This window comes from Triticum dicoccoides, chromosome 2A, assembly GCF_002162155.2.
Source record: "Triticum dicoccoides isolate Atlit2015 ecotype Zavitan chromosome 2A, WEW_v2.0, whole genome shotgun sequence".
NCBI lineage: Eukaryota > Viridiplantae > Streptophyta > Magnoliopsida > Poales > Poaceae > Triticum > Triticum dicoccoides.
Window position 1 is genome coordinate 147,612,564 of NC_041382.1, and position 18,316 is coordinate 147,630,879.

At 44.6% G+C, this 18,316-nt stretch overlaps 1 long non-coding RNA gene and 1 pseudogene across 2 annotated transcripts; both read right to left on the minus strand.

Annotated features, from left to right (window-relative positions):
• Positions 1–8,119: 8,119 nt before the first annotated feature.
• LOC119359186 lies at positions 8,120–8,880 on the minus strand (annotated as a pseudogene).
• Positions 8,881–10,053: 1,173 nt separating this feature from the next.
• On the minus strand, positions 10,054–12,816 carry LOC119353903. Of its 2 annotated transcripts, XR_005170582.1 has the most exons (4): positions 12,160–12,816; positions 11,981–12,089; positions 10,578–11,650; positions 10,054–10,498 (listed from the first exon to the last, which is right to left on the minus strand). It is a non-coding gene; the product is annotated as an uncharacterized LOC119353903 (long non-coding RNA). The 2 variants fall into 2 exon arrangements; XR_005170581.1 differs by having other exon boundaries at positions 10,054–11,650; positions 12,160–12,814.
• Positions 12,817–18,316: the final 5,500 nt, after the last annotated feature.

The window sequence follows — 18,316 nt, forward strand, 5'->3', positions numbered from 1 at the left end:
GTATTTCAAGATGTTCTTGACCGCTGTCCAGTGATCCACTCCTGGATTACTTTGGTACCTCCCTGCTAGACTTATAGCAAGGCACACATCAGGTCTGGTACACAGCATTGCATACATGATAGAGCCTATGGCTGAAGCATAGGGAACATCTTTCATTTTCTCTCTATCTTCTGCAGCGGTCGGGCATTGAGTCTTACTCAACTTCACACCTTGTAACACAGGCAAGAACCCTTTCTTTGCTTGATCCATTTTGAACTTCTTCAAAACTTTGTCAAGGTATGTGCTTTGTGAAAGTCCAATTAAGCGTTTTGATCTATCTCTATAGATCTTAATGCCTAATATGTAAGCAGCTTCACCGAGGTCTTTCATTGAAAAACTCTTATTCAAGTATCCGTTTATGCTATCCAGAAATTTTATATCATTTCCAATTAGTAATATGTCATCCACATATAATATCAGAAATGCTACAGAGCTCCCACTCACTTTCTTGTAAATACAGGCTTCTCCAAAAGTCTGTATAAAACCAAATGCTTTGGTCACACTATCAAAGCATTTATTCCAACTCCGAGAGGCTTGCACCAGTCCATAAATGGATTGCTGGAGCTTGCACACTTTGTTAGCTCCTTTTGGATCGACAAAACCTTCTGGTTGCATCATATACAACTCTTCTTCCAGAAATCCATTCAGGAATGCAGTTTTGACATCCATTTGCTAAATTTCATAATCATAAAATGCGCCAATTGCTAACATGATTCGGACAGACTTAAGCATCGCTACGGGTGAGAAGGTCTCATCGTAGTCAATCCCTTGAACTTGTCGAAAACCTTTTGCAACAAGTCGAGCTTTGTAGACAGTAACATTACCGTCAGCGTCAGTCTTCTTCTTGAAGATCCATTTATTCTCAATTGCTTGCCGATCATCGCGCAAGTCAACCAAAGTCCACACTTTGTTCTCATACATGGATCCCATCTCAGATTTCATGGCTTCAAGCCATTTCGCGGAATCTGGGCTCACCATCGCTTCTTTATAGTTCATAGGTTCATCATGATCTAGTAGCATGACTTCCAGAACAGGATTACCGTACCACTCTGGTGCGGATCTTACTCTGTTTGATCTACGAGGTTCAGTAGCAACTTGATCTGAAGTTCTATGATCATCATCATTAACTTCCTCACTAATTGGTTTAGGTGTCACAGAAACCGGTTTTTGTGATGTACTACTTTCCAATAAGGGAGCAGGTACAGTTACCTCATCAAGTTCTACTTTCCTCCCACTCACTTCTTTCGAGAGAAACTCCTTCTCTAAAAAGGATCCATTTTTAGCAACGAATGTCTTGCCTTCGGATCTGTGATAGAAGGTGTACCCAACAGTCTCCTTTGGGTATCCTATGAAGACACATTTCTCAGATTTGGGTTCGAGCTTATCAGGTTGAAGCTTTTTCACATAAGCATCACAGCCCCAAACTTTAAGAAACGACAACTTTGGTTTCTTGCCAAACCATAGTTCATAAGGCGTCGTCTCAACGGATTTTGATGGTGCCCTATTTAACGTGAATGCGGCCGTCTCTAAAGCATAACCCCAAAACGATAGCGGTAAATCTGTAAGAGACATCATAGATCGCACCATATCTAGTAAAGTACGATTACGACGTTCGGACACACCATTACGTTGTGATGTTCCGGGTGGCGTGAGCTGCGAAACTATTCCGCATTGTTTCAAATGTAGACCAAACTCGTAACTCGAATGTTCTCCTCCACGATCAGATCGTAGAAACTTTATTTTCTTGTTACGATGATTTTCAACTTCACTCTGAAATTCTTTGAACTTTTCAAATGTTTCAGACTTATGCTTCATTAAGTAGATATACCCATATCTGCTTAAATCATCTGTGAAGGTGAGAAAATAACGATATCCGCCATGAGCCTCAACATTCATCGGACCACATACATCTGTATGTATGATTTCCAACAAATCTGTTGCTCTCTCCATAGTACCGGAGAACGGCGTTTTAGTCATTTTGCCCATGAGGCACGGTTCGCAAGTACCAAGTGATTCATAATCAAGTGGTTTCAAAAGTCCATCAGTATGGAGTTTCTTCATGCGCTTTACACTGATATGACCTAAACGGCAGTGCCACAAATAAGTTGCACTATCATTATCAACTCTGCATCTTTTGGCTTCAACATTATGAATATATGTATCACTACTATCGAGATTCATCAAAAATAGACCACTCTTCAAGGGTGCATGACCATAAAATATATTACTCATATAAATAGAACAACCATTATTCTCTGATTTAAATGAATAACCGTCTCGCATCAAACAAGATCCAGATATAATGTTCATGCTCAACGCTGGCACCAAATAACAATTATTTAGGTCTAATACTAATCCCGAAGGTAGATGTAGAGGTAGCGTGCCGACCGCGATCACATCGACTTTGGAACCATTTCCCACGCGCATCGTCACCTCGTCCTTTGCCAGTGTTCGCTTAATCCGTGGTCCCTGTTTCGAGTTGCAAATATTAGCAACAGAACCAGTATCAAATACCCAGGTGCTACTGCGAGCTCTAGTAAGGTACACATCAATAACATGTATATCACATATACCTTTGTTCACCTTGCCATCCTTTTTATCCGCCAAATACTTGGGGTAGTTCCGCTTCCAGTGACCAGTCTGCTTGCAGTAGAAGCACTCAGTTTCAGGCTTAGGTCCAGACTTGGGTTTCTTCTCCTGAGCAGCAACTTGCTTTCTGTTCTTCTTGAAGTTCCCCTTCTTTTTCCCTTTGCCCTTTTTCTTGAAACTAGTGGTCTTGTTGACCATCAACACTTGATGCTCCTTCTTGATTTCTACCTCCGCAGCCTTTAGCATTGCAAGAGCTCGGGAATTGTCTTATCCATCCCTTGCATATTATAGTTCATCATGAAGCTCTTGTAGCTTGGTGGAAGTGATTGGAGAATTCTGTCAATTACGCTATCATCCGGAAGATTAACTCCCAGTTGAATCAAGTGATTACAATACCCAGACATCTTGAGTATATGCTCACTGACAGAACTATTCTCCTCCATCTTGCAGCTATAGAATTTATTGGAGACTTCATATCTCTCAATCCGGGCATTCTGCTGGAATATTAACTTCAACTCCTGGAACATCTCATATGCCCCATGACGTTCAAAACGTCGTTGAAGTCCCGGTTCTAAGCCGTAAAGCATGGCACATTGAACTATCGAGTAGTCATCAGCTTTGCTCTGCCAGACGTTCTTAACGTCGTCAGTTGCATCAGCAGCAGGCCTGGCACCCAGCGGTGCTTCCAGGACGTAACTCTTCTGTGCAGCAATGAAGATAATCCTCAAGTTACGGACCCAGTCCGTGTAATTTCTACCATCATCTTTCAATTTTGCTTTCTCAAGGAACGCATTAAAATTCAACGGAACAACAGCATGGGCCATCTATCTACAATCAACATAAACAAGCAAGATACTATCAGGGACTAAGTTCATGATAAATTTAAGTTCAATTAATCATATTATTTAAGAACTCCCACTTAGATAGACATCCCTCTAATCATCTAAGTGATCACGTGATCGAAATCAACTAAACCATAACCGATCATCACGTGAAATGGAGTAGTTTTCAATGGTGAACATCGCTATGTTGATCATATCTACTATATGATTCACGCTCGACCTTTCGGTCTCAGTGTTCCGAGGCCATATCTGCATATGCTAGGCTTGTCAAGTTTAACCTGAGTATTTTGCGTGTGCAAAACTGGCTTGCACCTGTTGTAGTGTTGGGGAACGTAGCAGAAATTCAAAATTTTCCTACGTGTCACCAAGATCTATCTATGGAGAGACTAGCAACGAGGGGAAGGAGAGTGCATCTACATACCCTTGTAGATCGCTAAGCGGAAGCGTTCAAGTGAACGGGGTTGATGGAGTCGTACTCGTCGTGATTCAGATCACCGATGATCCTAGTGCCGAACGGACGGCACCTCCGCGTTCAACACACGTACAGCTCGATGATGTCTCCCACGCCTTGATCCAGCAAGGAGAGAGGGAGAGGTTGAGGAAGACTCCATCCAGCAGCAGCACAACGGCGTGGTAGTGATGGAGGAGCGTGGCAATCCTGCAGGGCTTCGCCAAGCACCTACGGGAGAGGAGGAGGTGTCACGGGAGGGAGGGAGGCGCCAAGGGCTCACGTATGGATGCCCTCCCTCCCCTCCACTATATATAGGGGCAGGGGAGAGGGGGGAGGCGCAGCCTTGCCCCTTCCTCCAAGGAAGGGGTGCGGCTAAGAGGGGGGGAGGAGTCCATCCTCCCCAAGGCACCTCGGAGGTGCCTTCCCCCTTTAGGACTCTCCCCTTTTTCCTATATCTTGGCGCATGGGCCTCTAGGGGCTGGTGCCCTTGGCCCATATAGGCCAAGGCGCACCCCCTACAGCCCATGTGGCCCCCCGGGGCAGGTGGCCCCACCCGGTGGGCCCCCGGGACCCTTCCGGTGGTCCCGGTACAATACCGATGACCCCGAAACTTGTCCCGATGGCCGAAACAGGACTTCCTATATATAAATCTTTACCTCCGGACCATTCCGGAACTCCTCGTGACGTCCGGGATCTCATCCGGTACTCCGAACAACATTCGGTAACCACATACAAGCTTCCTTTATAACCCTAGCGTCATCGAACCTTAAGTGTGTAGACCCTACGGGTTCGGGAGACATGTAGTCATGACCGAGATGTTCTCCGGTCAATAACCAACAGCGGGATCTGGATACGCATGTTGGCTCCCACATGTTCCACGATGATCTCATCGGATGAACCACGATGTCAAGGACTCAATCAATCCCGTATACAATTCCCTTTGTCTAGCGGTATGGTACTTGCCCGAGATTCGATCGTCGGTATACCGATACCTTGTTCAATCTCGTTACCGGCAAGTCTCTTTACTCGTTCCGTAACACATCATCCCGTGATCAACCCCTTGGTCACATTGTGCACATTATGATGATGTCCTACCGAGTGGGCCCAGAGATACCTCTCCGTTTACACGGAGTGACAAAATCCCAATCTCGATTCGTGCCAACCCAACAGACACTTTCAGAGATACCCGTAGTGTACCTTTATAGCCACCCAGTTACGTTGTGACGTTTGGCACACCCAAAGCACTCCTACGGTATCCGGGAGTTGCACAATCTCATGGTCTAAGGAAATGATACTTGACATTAGAAAAGCTTTAGCATACGAACTACATGATCTTGTGCTAGGCTTAGGATTAGGTCTTTGTCCATCACATCATTCTCCTAATGATGTGATCCCGTTACCAACGACATCCAATGTCCATGGCCAGGAAACCGTAACCATCTATTGATCAACGAGCTAGTCAACTAGAGGCTTACTAGGGACATGGTGTTGTCTATGTATCCACACATGTATCTGAGTTTCCTATCAATACAATTATAGCATGGATAATAAACGATTATCATGAACAAGGAAATATAATAATAACTAATTTATTATTGCCTCTAGGGCATATTTCCAACATGTAGATGGATGTAGAGCTTATCACACCCGATCATCACGTGGTGTCTGGGCACGACGAACTTTGGCAACGGTGCATACTCAGGGAGAACACTTTTTATCTTGAAATTTAGTGAGAAATCATCTTATAATGCTACCGTCAATCAAAGCAAGATAAGATGCATAAAAGATAAACATCACATGCAATCAATATAAGTGATATGATATGGTCATCATCATCTTGTGCTTGTGATCTCCATCTCCGAAGAACCGTCATGATCACCATCCTCACCGGCGCGACACCTTGATCTCCATCGTAGCATCATTGTCGTCTCGCCAATCTTATGCTTCTACGACTATCACTACCGCTTAGTAAAGCATTACAGGGCGATTGCATTACATACAATAAAGCGACAACCATATGGCTCCTGCCAGTTGCCGATAACTTGGTTACAAAACATGATCATCTCATACAATAAAATTTAGCATCATGCCTTGACCATATCACATCACAACATGCCCTGCAAAAACAAGTTAGATGTCCTCTACTTTGTTTGTTGCAAGTTTTACGTGGCTGCTACGGGCTTAAGCAAGAACCAATCTTACCTACGCATCAGAACCACAACGATAGTTTGTCAAGTTGGTGTTGTTTTAACCTTCGCAAGGACCGGGCGTAGCCACACTCGGTTCAACTAAAGTTGGAGAAACTGACACCCGCCAGCCACCTGTGTGCAAAGCACGACGGTAGAACCAGTCTCGCGTAAGCGTACGCGTAATGTCGGTCCGGGCCGCTTCATCCAACAATACCGCCGAACCAAAGTATGACATGCTGGTAAGCAGTATGACTTATATCGCCCACAACTCACTTGTGTTCTACTCGTGCATATAACATCAAACCATAAAACCTAGGCTCGGATGCCACTGTTGGGGAACGTAGTAATTTCAAAAAAAATCCTACGCACACGCAAGATCATGGTGATGCATAGCAACGAGATGGGAGAGTGTTGTCTACATACCCTCGTAGACCGAAGCGGAAGCGTTGACGCAACGTAGAGAAAGTAGTCGTACGTCTTCCCGGTCCAACCGATCCAAGCACCGTTACTCCGGCACCTCCGAGTTCTTGGCACACGTTCAGCTCGATGACGCTCCCCGGGCTCCGATCCAGCAAAGCTTCGGGGAGGAGTTCCGTCAGCACGACGGCGTGGTGACGATCTTGATGTTCAACCGTCGAAGGGTTTCGCCTAAGCACCGCTACAATATGACCGAGGTGGAATATGGTGGAGGGGGGCACCGCACACGGCTAAGGAACGATCACGAAGATCAACTTGTGTGTTCTAGGGTGCCCCCTGCCCCCGTATATAAAGGAGCCAAGGGGAGGGGGCAGCCGGCCAAGGAGGGCGCGCCAAGGGGGAGTCCTACTCCCACCGGGAGTAGGACTCCCTTCTTTCCTAGTTGGAGAAGGAGAAGTGGGAAATAGGAGGAAGAGGGAAAGGAAAGGGGGGGGCGCCGCCCCCCTCTCCTTGTCCTATTCGGACTAGGGAGGGGAGGGGCGCGCGGCCACCTCTTGCCTCCTTTCCTCTTCTCGCTTAGGGCCCATGTAGGCCCAATAACCCCCGGGGGGGTTCCGGTAACCCCCCGGTACTCCGGTAAAATCCCGATTTCACCCGGAATGATTCTGATATCCAAATATAGGCTTCCAATATATCGATCTTTATGTCTCGACCATTTCGAGACTCCTCGTCATGTCCATGATCACATCCGGGACTCCGAACAACCTTCAGTACATCAAAATACATAAACTCATAATGAAACTGTCATCGTAACATTAAGCGTGTGGACCCTACGGTTCGAGAACAATGTAGACATGACCGACACACGTCTCCGGTCAATAACCAATAGCGGAACCTGGATGCTCATATTGGTTCCTACATATTCTACGAAGATCTTTATCGGTCAGACCGCATAACAACATACGTTGTTCCCTTTGTCATCGGTATGTTACTTGCCCGAGATTCGATCGTTGGTATCTCAATACCTAGTTCAATCTCGTTACCAGCAAGTCTCTTTACTCGTTCCGTAATACATCATCTCACAACTAACTCATTAGTTGCAATGCTTGCAAGGCTTATCTGATGTGCATTACCGAGAGGGCCCAGAGATACCTCTCCGACAATCGGAGTGACAAATCCTAATCTCGAAATACGCCAACCCAACATGTACCTTTGGAGACACCTGTAGAGCATCTTTATAATCACCCAGTTACGTTGTGACGTTTGGTAGCACACAAAGTGTTCCTTCGGCAAACGGGAGTTGCATAATCTCATAGTCATAGGAACATGTATAAGTCATGAAGAAAGCAATAGCAACATACTAAACGATCGGGTGCTAAGCTAATGGAATGGGTCATGTCAATCAGATCATTCACCTAATGATGTGATCCCATTAATCAAATAACAACTCTTTGTCCATGGTTAGGAAACATAACCATCTTTGATTAACGAGCTAGTCAAGTAGAGGCATACTAGTGACACTCTGTTTGTCTATGTATTCACACATGTATTATGTTTCCAGTTAATACAATTCTAGCATGAATAATAAACATTTATCATGATATAAGGAAATAAATAATAACTTTATTATTGCCTCTAGGGCATATTTCCTTCACTTCGGGCATCTTGGGCACCTCCGGTACAATTGGGTGTGGTAGTTCGGGCATCTTTGGCACCTCTGGCGCGGTAGGGTGTGGCACCTCAGGTGTCTTTGGCACTTCGGGCATCTTCGGCACCTCTGATACAATTGGATGTGGCAGTTCGAGCATCTTCGGTACCTTCGGCATGGTAGGGTGTGGCACTTCAAGCGTCTTTGGCACCTCAGGAACAACGGTATGTGGGATTTCTGGCTTTGGTTGCTCCGGTGTGGTGGGTTGCGACGCTTCAGGCATCTTTGACACCTCTAGCACGCCTGTGGGAAATTCAGGCTTTGGTAGCTCTGGAACGGTAGGGTGTGGCAGCTCTGGCATCTTTGGAATGATGGGGTGCGGCATTTTCTGGAACCTTGGGCACCTCGGACACAACTAGATGCGGCAATTCAGGCATCTTCGGCACCTCAGGCACGGTAGGACGCGGGAGGTGCTCCTCCTCTGGCCCCTTCTCTTTAAGGTACCGTGCGGCGCTGATCATGCCAGTGCATGAGAACAGCAGCGCCACCACGAAGGCAAGCGTGGGCACGGTGGTCTTCTTGGAAGCCATGCTGAATTGTCTGCGCTTGTGCTCGTGTATGTGTGTGTGTGTGTGAACTAGAACTAAGCTACTCCCTCCGTTCCTAAATATAAGTCTTTGAAGAGATTCCACTATGGACCACGTACGGATGTATATAGATGCATTTTAGAGTATAGATTCATTCGTTTTGCTCCGTATGTGGTCCATAATGAAATCTCTTCAAAGACTTATATTTAGAAACGGAGGGAGTAGTTCTTTGTGTGAGATATCCATACGAGAGATGAGAAGGCTTGTATTTATAACACCTGCCCCAAAAGTGAAATCAAGCTTCGTGTTTATTTTTGTCAGTGGCAGCTCATCTGCATCTCGCGGTGGTTGCCCAGTCTGGTCGCCTCGTGTGATCCCCCGATCTGTGTCTGTGTGTGGTTTAATTAGTTGGGAATACTGAGACGTGGGTGACCTAATTGGTATCTATGCACAAGTATCATGAATACACGTGTCCATATAGCTGGGCAGCTGAAAAATATGGATTAAGATTGTTCAACAAAAAGGCGAGAGGCAGAGCAATTTTGGGAAACTATATTTATGAGACTGCAGGTTTGGTGATGCATTTCAAAATTACTAAGCACTAGTAGAATTAGAATGTCCGTGCGTTACTGCGGCCTACAATATATATATATTTGAGTGACTAAACAACAATCGTCATGTAAACCTATATATATATATACTAGTACACATGCCCGTGCGTTGCACCGGGCAAAAAAGGGCAGAACCTGCCTCCGGTGCCATTATGCACCATTTTATATTCAATTGTAATAAACTTCAATGATAATGTTAAATGTTAAAATTTTCTTTTTTAAAATAGAAGGTAATGTTTACATAAGAATTGGAATATTTTTTTTAGAATAGTTAACATTTTTATGAAATGTGAACATATTTCTGAAAAAGATCATTTTTCGAACAGATGCTTTTCTTGCAAAGAGTCTTTTTTAGGGGTAATAATGTTTTGTTTTTTGAGGTGTAATAGCATTTTTCTGTATAATATTTTTTTTAATGTTTTGTTTTTTGAAAATATATTTTTCTGCAACTGTTTTTTGCACAACCCGCATCATGTGATATTTTTTAACAATGTGAAAAAATATTCTTAGTGGGATACTTAAGTGATGTGTTCGTAGTTGGATGTAAGCCAGGGTTATGTGGGTGTCAGGTTTGACAAAGTAGTGTGTAAAAAAAAGTTTGGCAAAGTAGGGAGGTGATATATCCCAGTCTGGTATAACTGTCAGGAAAAATAAGAAACCAATGAAAAAAGAACTTAATATTAATAGACACATCAATATCAATAGATACATCAACCATAGAGTTATGTATTCACATTTGCTATGATACATTTCCATAGAATTTACATATATACATGAATCAAAGGTCAACAAAAAAGAGGTGCAGCACTTAAAAATACAAGTGCTCGTCATTGTCGCCATGTGCTGCAACTAATAATAGTAAAAATAAACACCCCTGTGGTTCTCTAGGAAGTTGGAACAGCAACTTACTAATACCAATTCGGCAGCTACAGTGAGTTTATTCCTCTTGAAACATCCATGTGGTTGGCTCATGTTGCCCAGCCTTATTTTTAGAAAATGGTGCTATGTTCTGAAATTAGTACCACATTCGGAAATGACATCTTGTGGACTCTTGGAATACAATCCAATTCAAATCAAATTAATCCACAACAGCTTAGGCATTGAGTGACCAATAACAATATTTATCTGAACACAACAATGACAGTGGAACAGGTTCAGTTAAACAACTCTAAGAGATTTATTTTTCTGCAGGGAAACAACTCACCTTTCCAAGAAGCAACCATGTATTCCTTTCCTCCTTGAAGTCTTAGAACTGCAGCCTCCACTTTGGCTATCAAGAGCAGCAGCAGCAGCAGCAGCGCGTCTCCAGGACTTTTTCCAGAAACTCGTCTCTAACATGATTTACATTTTCACTCATGCCCACACATAGATTGACATGCTCAACACTCGTTAGTCTTGCTAATCTACAGTTTCTGGCAAACACGCGTTGAACCATTTTTCAGGACACTCGAAGAAAGCACCCAAATTTCCACGACTGAATCACAAATTCACAATCATCTAAGGAGCAGGTACATAAGTAAACCGATGCAATTTACAAAAACCATAATTAATCTTGGCTTGGCGCATCCTTTGCAGACTCGGTAGGACTGAAAATATCGTCCCTAGTCAATAATCTGAATAGTTGACTGCAAAACCTGTACAATCTGATGAGCATTGCAAATTTAAAGAGGTTCTAGAATAATTATTGAAGTGTTGAGAAGTGCCTAGTGCACATGAATAGAACCCCAATAGAACGCCAAAGGACCATCCCCAAAGCCAGAGAATCTCGTCTCCCGTCAATCCAAAGATTAGTCAAATAAGAGTTATTAACAGTTCTTCATGCACTCATGTAGTCATAAGTTCAGTTTTGGTTGCCTAATCTTAGAGCACACAACTGTCGGATGCAAGCTAAAACAAAGATGTGAAGAAAAAGACTGCTCCTTGTAATGTCAGATTGTGTGATCCTTTTGCTTGCAAACTCAATCTATGGTGCTTCAGATAGACTGAGGATCTGAATCAAAGTTACAACAAGAGTGTTCTTTCCCATGTAAATAAGCGTTGGAGATTCTTTCCCTGTTCCTATCTAACTTTGGATGCAAGAATCTGAATGTGTCATTGTAGAACTGCAATAATTGACTGAATGCAAACTTACACTTGATTGAGCACTTGAACTGTTGTTTTTTTTGCAGGCAACGCCCAAGTTGTTGTTGTCGCTGCAGCTCAAGATCCACGCCTTCCTGCTCTGGCTGTCCGTCGGCTTCCTGATGCATGTCCGCGTGCTGCTGATCAACTCCAAGACTGTAATCACATAATTAAGCAATGCACATCTCAACTTACCGGACAACATGAAGGATAAATATCAATATTTTAGCAGATAAATTTAAGACTTAGATGCTCTGAATTTCATCATTTGCGAGAAAAATGATATTGCAAGGCACATCATTTTATTGTACAATCAACTCTCCAAAAGCACCTAAATTTCAGTGTACAATCAGAATTGCTAAGAACCATTTGCTACAGAACTTACGGTGTACCGAAAGATATTCATCAAGAGCTAGCTAAACCATTTCATATATGAAGCGAAAATCAAGAATTATTGGCATTAAGGTAAACCGTCAATGCACATACCCAAAAATTTGAAGCAGCCAATTTGACTACGTTGGTCTGATGATCCTTCCATTAGTCTTCGTAGGAGCCAATTTGTTAAAATGTAGTACAAGGCAATATAATTTGTTAACTGCAGCAGAAACGACCATTAGATTAGATTAGAAGATTATTCTGAAAACAATTTGGAGCCGGAACCAAACCTTGCTGAGCCCTCCACTGCCTCGCGTCCGCACATTCAAACGCATCATGCATGCAGCTCTCCTATGTCTGCTGAGTGTTGCCGGCGAGCTCCTGGGCGCCTCCAAGCGTGCGTGCTTGCTGGGGTGGAGAAGGGGAGCGAGGTTCGGTGATGTGGGCAACGATCGCTGGCTCGACTTGGTCTAAGGGCGAGCACGGGGCAGTCAGTGGGGGTGGCGACTCGGCGATGGGGTGGTCGGGCGGCCTCAGCGGCCGGGGCGGCGCCGCGCTGCAGCCCGTTGAAGTGACCACCACTCCCTTCTCTCTCCCTCTGGCCTCTCATCTCCTTCCCGTCCTCTCTTTTCTCTCCCACTCATCTCTCTCTTCTCTCGCCGGCGTGGGCCATGGCGCGTCCACCAGCCATTGTGCTCGAAGCTTCGGCCGTCTTCCTTCCAGATCCGCCGCTTGCGTGCAATTTCCCACCAGATCCGGCCAGATCCGACAGGTCCTCGCCGACTGCGCCATCGCAAGGCCGCCGTCAAGCTCGGCGTCGTGGGCGACGCCCCAGCCCTTCCCGCTCTCCCGCCTCTCCTCCATGCCTCTTCATTTTCTCCTCCTTCGTCTCCTCGCGTGGCTCCCGCCTCCCCCGCAGCTTGATCCGGCGCCGGAGCACAGTGTCGCCTCTCCGATTCGCCTCCCCTCCCCATGGCCGCCCCCTGCAAAAAAAGAAACATAAGGATCGCGCGTTGGATACTCTCAAAGGCAGGGGTGTTCCTGCAAATAAATGTTTTCTCATATACCCGCTTAAAATAGGACTGCGGGTTAATTTCGCAGAAACTGAGGGACTTTTTTGCAAAAAGGCCGATGACGCACGACCAGAAGCAGTCGCTTGTTTATTATTAAAAAAAAATAACTAATAACTAATACTAATACTAGTAGAATGCCCGTGCGTTGCTACGGGCTATCATGCATATAAATAAATCAAACAAATAATTAAGGACGTCTTCACGGTCGAAGCTCATTTTTCCCTCGTACGTCCGGGCTTGTTCGGACATCAAATGGGCGCCGAGTAGGCTCCCCAAAATTCAACTGTTTGGATAGTCCGAGCTCCCCAAATTAAGCCCATACGTGAGGGAGAAATGTGGTTGTCTGAACTATCAGTCGTGTTATCACCCACACACAGTCTCAATACAAAAACCCCACCCCATGACGCACCCTTTCGTTTTCCTGCGGAACCCTTCCCTTCCTGCTCGATTTCATGCCATAGTGGGACATTTCTACTGAAGTCTTCTCCCTTAAAACCGGATGACATCCACCTCACCTTGACCACGGCGCCTTGTCTCCTTGCACCATACTTCCTCACTGACCTAAAAGAGTGATAAGTATGTACATAAAACTCAAAGGAGTTGTTAAAAAAACTTAAATAAATGATGCTATCGGGCCGAAGCTCCGCGTCGGTCCCAGGTTGGTCGTTGGGTCTGACTTGATCCAATAGACCACGCGTCCTCCGCTGGTCCATGGGACATGGGACCCGCACACCGGTTATCCCCGTTCCTCCTTATCTTCTTCCTCGATGCGGATCCTCTTATATCCATTGTCTTTCTCATTATCATGGTTGAGGTCATTCCTTCAGCATCGATATCCTCAAATCCCCCATGACTCCCTCTCATGAATAGGCCGACGACCTCCCTCATCCTTTCTCTATCACTCGCTAATCCCATGGAGCCATCTCCTTTACCACGCCAGGGACCTCCCGCATGCATCTCTCGCAAATCCCCATGGCCCCCTCAGGTGGAGGACAGTCACCTGTGCTGCAAAAATCCATGGAAAAGTTGCGTCCGACACCTTCGGAACCTGCGACCAGCACCCGCAGAAGCTGCAATGCGTGGAGGTGAGGTCCTGGCGAAACCGGTGAGATGTTGAAACCGATCGTCGACAAGATTCAACAGCTGTTAAGTTTTGCTGGAACATGTGCTCATGTTTGTTGTGTAGGTAGCCCACGTGACGTAGATGCTACAGCCGATGACGTTATTTGTTGGAACCATTGGCAAGTTTTGCTGGAACTGATGCTTGGCAGACCCCGCAACGTGAATGCTATAACCGGCAAAGCAATTTGCTAGAATCAGCGACAAAATTTGCTAGACAGGTAATTTGGGCAACTGCGACGACATGAGGGTCCTCGGCGAGCCGTCAGAGTCAAATGCCCCTTAGTGTGCCATGGTCAACATTTTTCTTCCTCGAACCAGCTCTGCGGCAGGAGCTGCACCCCGGGGTGATGGCAAGCTGCAACATGGTGACACCGTGCTACAAGCCAGGAGAGATCGACGGCGACCACCAGGGGCGGTTCAATGATGTCGACATGATGCTCCAAGGTAGCCGATGGTGTTGCAAGGGGAAAGAGCTATGGTGCGAGGTGTCGATTCCCGTCCCTCCACGAATCACCCATGGTGAGCTGCAATGAACGAACCAGTGCTTCATGTAGGGGCAGAAGAAAAACTTAAATCGAATGGCTATTAGCGTCCAGATAAAACGGTAGTGCGTAAATCGGATGACCCGGCAACTGCAGTGCCGCGAATTTGGGCTAGTCGACCGACGCCTAGCTGCCACCAAACCTGAAGTTCGTAAATGTGCTGTCACATCTTGATTAAACATTAACTAAGTTTCTGGTATAAAAAGGTGAAAGTTTGTTCATCATTTTAGCCAAATATAGTAGTATTTATATAGTATGGTAACCCATTTCTTGGGATCGATTGTAGTCAATGGCCCATCCTGCTGCTCTACGCCTCTACTGATGAAGCCTCGATAATACACTTGTTTCTCAAAGTTCTAGGGAGCAGAAGCATTTCCATGTTTGCTTCCCTTTAGTGAAGCTGAAGGTAATGGCCTGTCGTTCAATATTCAAACACCTGAAGTTTTTCATACCCACAAATACCCGATGATATTCTTATTTTCATACAAAAGGATTTAAAATTTAAACCAAATTTACACCATTTTCTAATTGTTGTCACATTTGAGACAAACCAAACTAATACTGAAAACACATATGATATTATTCTTTTACACAACACATATGAAATTATGAACTGATTTAGACCATTTTTTATAAGCAAATGTAAAATAGAGCCATATGCTATCATATTCTTGAAAGAACACTTTCTGGAAATCAAAATGAAATGAAATAATCGTACATTAGTCTCCACGAGTCTCACATATATAGACCATCTCATATATCCCAATTTCGTGTCAAATAATGAGATCATCGTCAAGATACATCTTCCTGATTACAGTGCAAAGTAATGCTATATCACAAATGGTTGTAAATCAACAGTAATTATGTATAAGCATGCATGAGATCAATACTCAGGTTGTAGTAGAAATTAGTGATAAACCAATAAATAAAATATGTATACGCACGTAAGAAATTTAGAAGTGCATCTAAGCATAACATGTGCAGGTCACATACCAATAATATAGACATAGTTAGCATCGGGGGAACCCACGAGATCTTTAACCAACAGAAAGAAAGCTACCCTCATCCTCTAGCCGGCTGTCATCCTATAACCAGCACTCCATCATGAATATCAATGCTTCCTTTCATATCCTTCCCAAACCTTACTTTTTCACATTTTATTGTAATGATTCCTCCGAACAAATATCTAACCACACATGCTTTTGCCAGTACTGCTCGCATCATGTTCTCCTGGAATCCATTTATGTAGGTCAAAATGTTCCATTACCAAAAAAACTGGACACTGAAGATTTGCAATACCAGCGTCATACTAATTACTGACATTCATGTGGGATTGGAAGAAAATTCAAATTGCCTTTATTTTTTAGACAAGGGTAATTCAAATTACCTAAATAGTCCAAGTAGACGCAGTGACCACAGTTCACGATGTAGCGTATATGTGTACTGGGCCTTTGGTGCACGACTGCGTCGGTTGGGGCCTCACATGCTGCCCAGCACAGTCCTGCACTAACGAACTTTTGATGTTTCCCTCCTCCAAGGTTGTGAACATGAGTCCAAGTTTTTTGTTCTTCGACCACCAATCAAGTTTAGAACTGGTCCAACAATTTCATGTTGAGATCTGAATAGAAAAAGACATGATGCCATATGAGAAATATCATGGCCACCAAAGTGTAGCGCTTATGAGTTCATGAAACCACTTTGGTGAAGGAAAAGAAGAAGAAGAATACTGTGTATACATAAGAATAATGCTTATGAGTACATGAAGTAGCAAACATAATTCAAACAACTACAGTCATGCTTAGAATTAGGGAGCCAAGATGACTTCAAGAATAAAAGCAACCATTAACTCAACAGTGCTCACATTAGTGGTGTTGTCCTGCGTTATGGATGAGTTGCGGAAAGGGATAGGTGTTGCAAGCGTCAGCTAGAGGCGGACGTAAGTGAAGGGCACCATGGCAGCAAAACATGGGCTGAGAGGACGAGCGCATGCCACCGCCTCATCACTGATCTCAGGCATCCCTAATTTCTCCATTACACAACCAGGGATAAGTTATGTCAAATTACATATCACTTTGGCTGGGAGTTGATGTCACCATGGCTTGTCCAAATCAAGCGCTTAATTCTTTTGGATTGGAAAGACAACAAACTGAAGAATTAGTGCAGCATCACCCTGCAAATCAAACATGTTTCTTGTTTCTTCGTGCAACATCAGCTCTGCAAATCAAACATGTCAGCAGTAGATAATCTATCAGGATGGAGGCCCCTCGTCATTGGTGACATTGTCCCAGCCACAAAACTTCTCCAACAAAACAGCTCCATCTGACAGCAGCAATTGGGTTCACAAAACCAACATAAAAAATCAGTTCTGAATTGATAAACTAAATGATAGCTAAAATTTATACCGGGTCATAGGAGAATTCACACAGTTTGGCAAATATACAGGCTATAGTACATACACAAAATAACAGCTCTAGGCATAATAAACTTGCAACTTCTGTTGAACACCAAGAACAAGAAAGAAGCATACAATTGCATCCATTCACCATTGCATCAAGTTGTTCCCTTCAAACCTCCAAGAGTGATGGCGGCACCGGCATGACCACACCTGCACCAGTTCACCGAACCAATGAACCAAATCAATTATTCACACTTTGTTATGATGAACAAATTCTAAGACATCACATCACTGTAGCAGTCCAAATAAATCGGTACATTAGCTTTGAACAAATACTGACATAGATCGAGTTTCTAGCTCAGGGTTGTACGTGCACAAGTCTTATTACTTATTGCCTCACGCAGCGGTCTGTATTGATCCCATTGATCGATTGACTGCTGCCATGAACTGCTGCTGATGAGTTTGATTTGGGCGACGGCTGGCCAGCAAGTCCCATGGAAGAGAGATATAAGGGAGAGACAAAGCTTATATGCATGAAATAGATTACTTCACATCGCGACGGTGGCGGACACCCGGCTGACGGCAAGTTGGTAAGGCAAATGAAAATTAAGGCGCTCTAACCGGAACAGAGGAGAGTGGAGCGACCATTACCAGATGGAAGAAGATGCACACACAAGGGGAGAGGAAGAGCGGCATGGCAGAGTAACCCACCGACGGCCGTGCCTCCAGTCTGCCTCCCCCACGCCCCTCAGTTCGTCTCCACCGCACTCGCTCAAGGGCGCGATCACGCAGCCGTGCCGCTGTCTTGCTTCGATGCCGCCGCACGTCATTCCTAGAGAGACCAAGATGGGAGAGATGAGCAGGCTCAGGTAGAGGGAAAAATCTGTACCTCACGCCCGTCTTCCACCATCATCCTAAGCCCGCCGCTGATGCTGCCCTGAGCGCCACTGTTTCATCTATCTAGACGCCACAGGAGAAAAACGTGATGGGAAGGGCTCATAGGGTTTGGCTGTCGTGGGTGAGAAGGATATGATCTGGGATTGATCGTCCGTGGCCATAAAAGGAAGATTAAAGTGTCTAAAAAAGGAAGATTACAAAAGCAGGAAGGTAAGGAATCGGTCTGCCAACAAAATTGATCGACCAGGTGGACTTCAAAGGGGAGAAAAAAAACATGTGGGATCGATGGGAGGGGAGGTCGAACGAACGAACCAACGACGTACAGATTGCTACTTTAGGAGTAGAGATTAGGGGAATATATATATATATATATATATATATATATATATATATATATATATATATATATATATATATA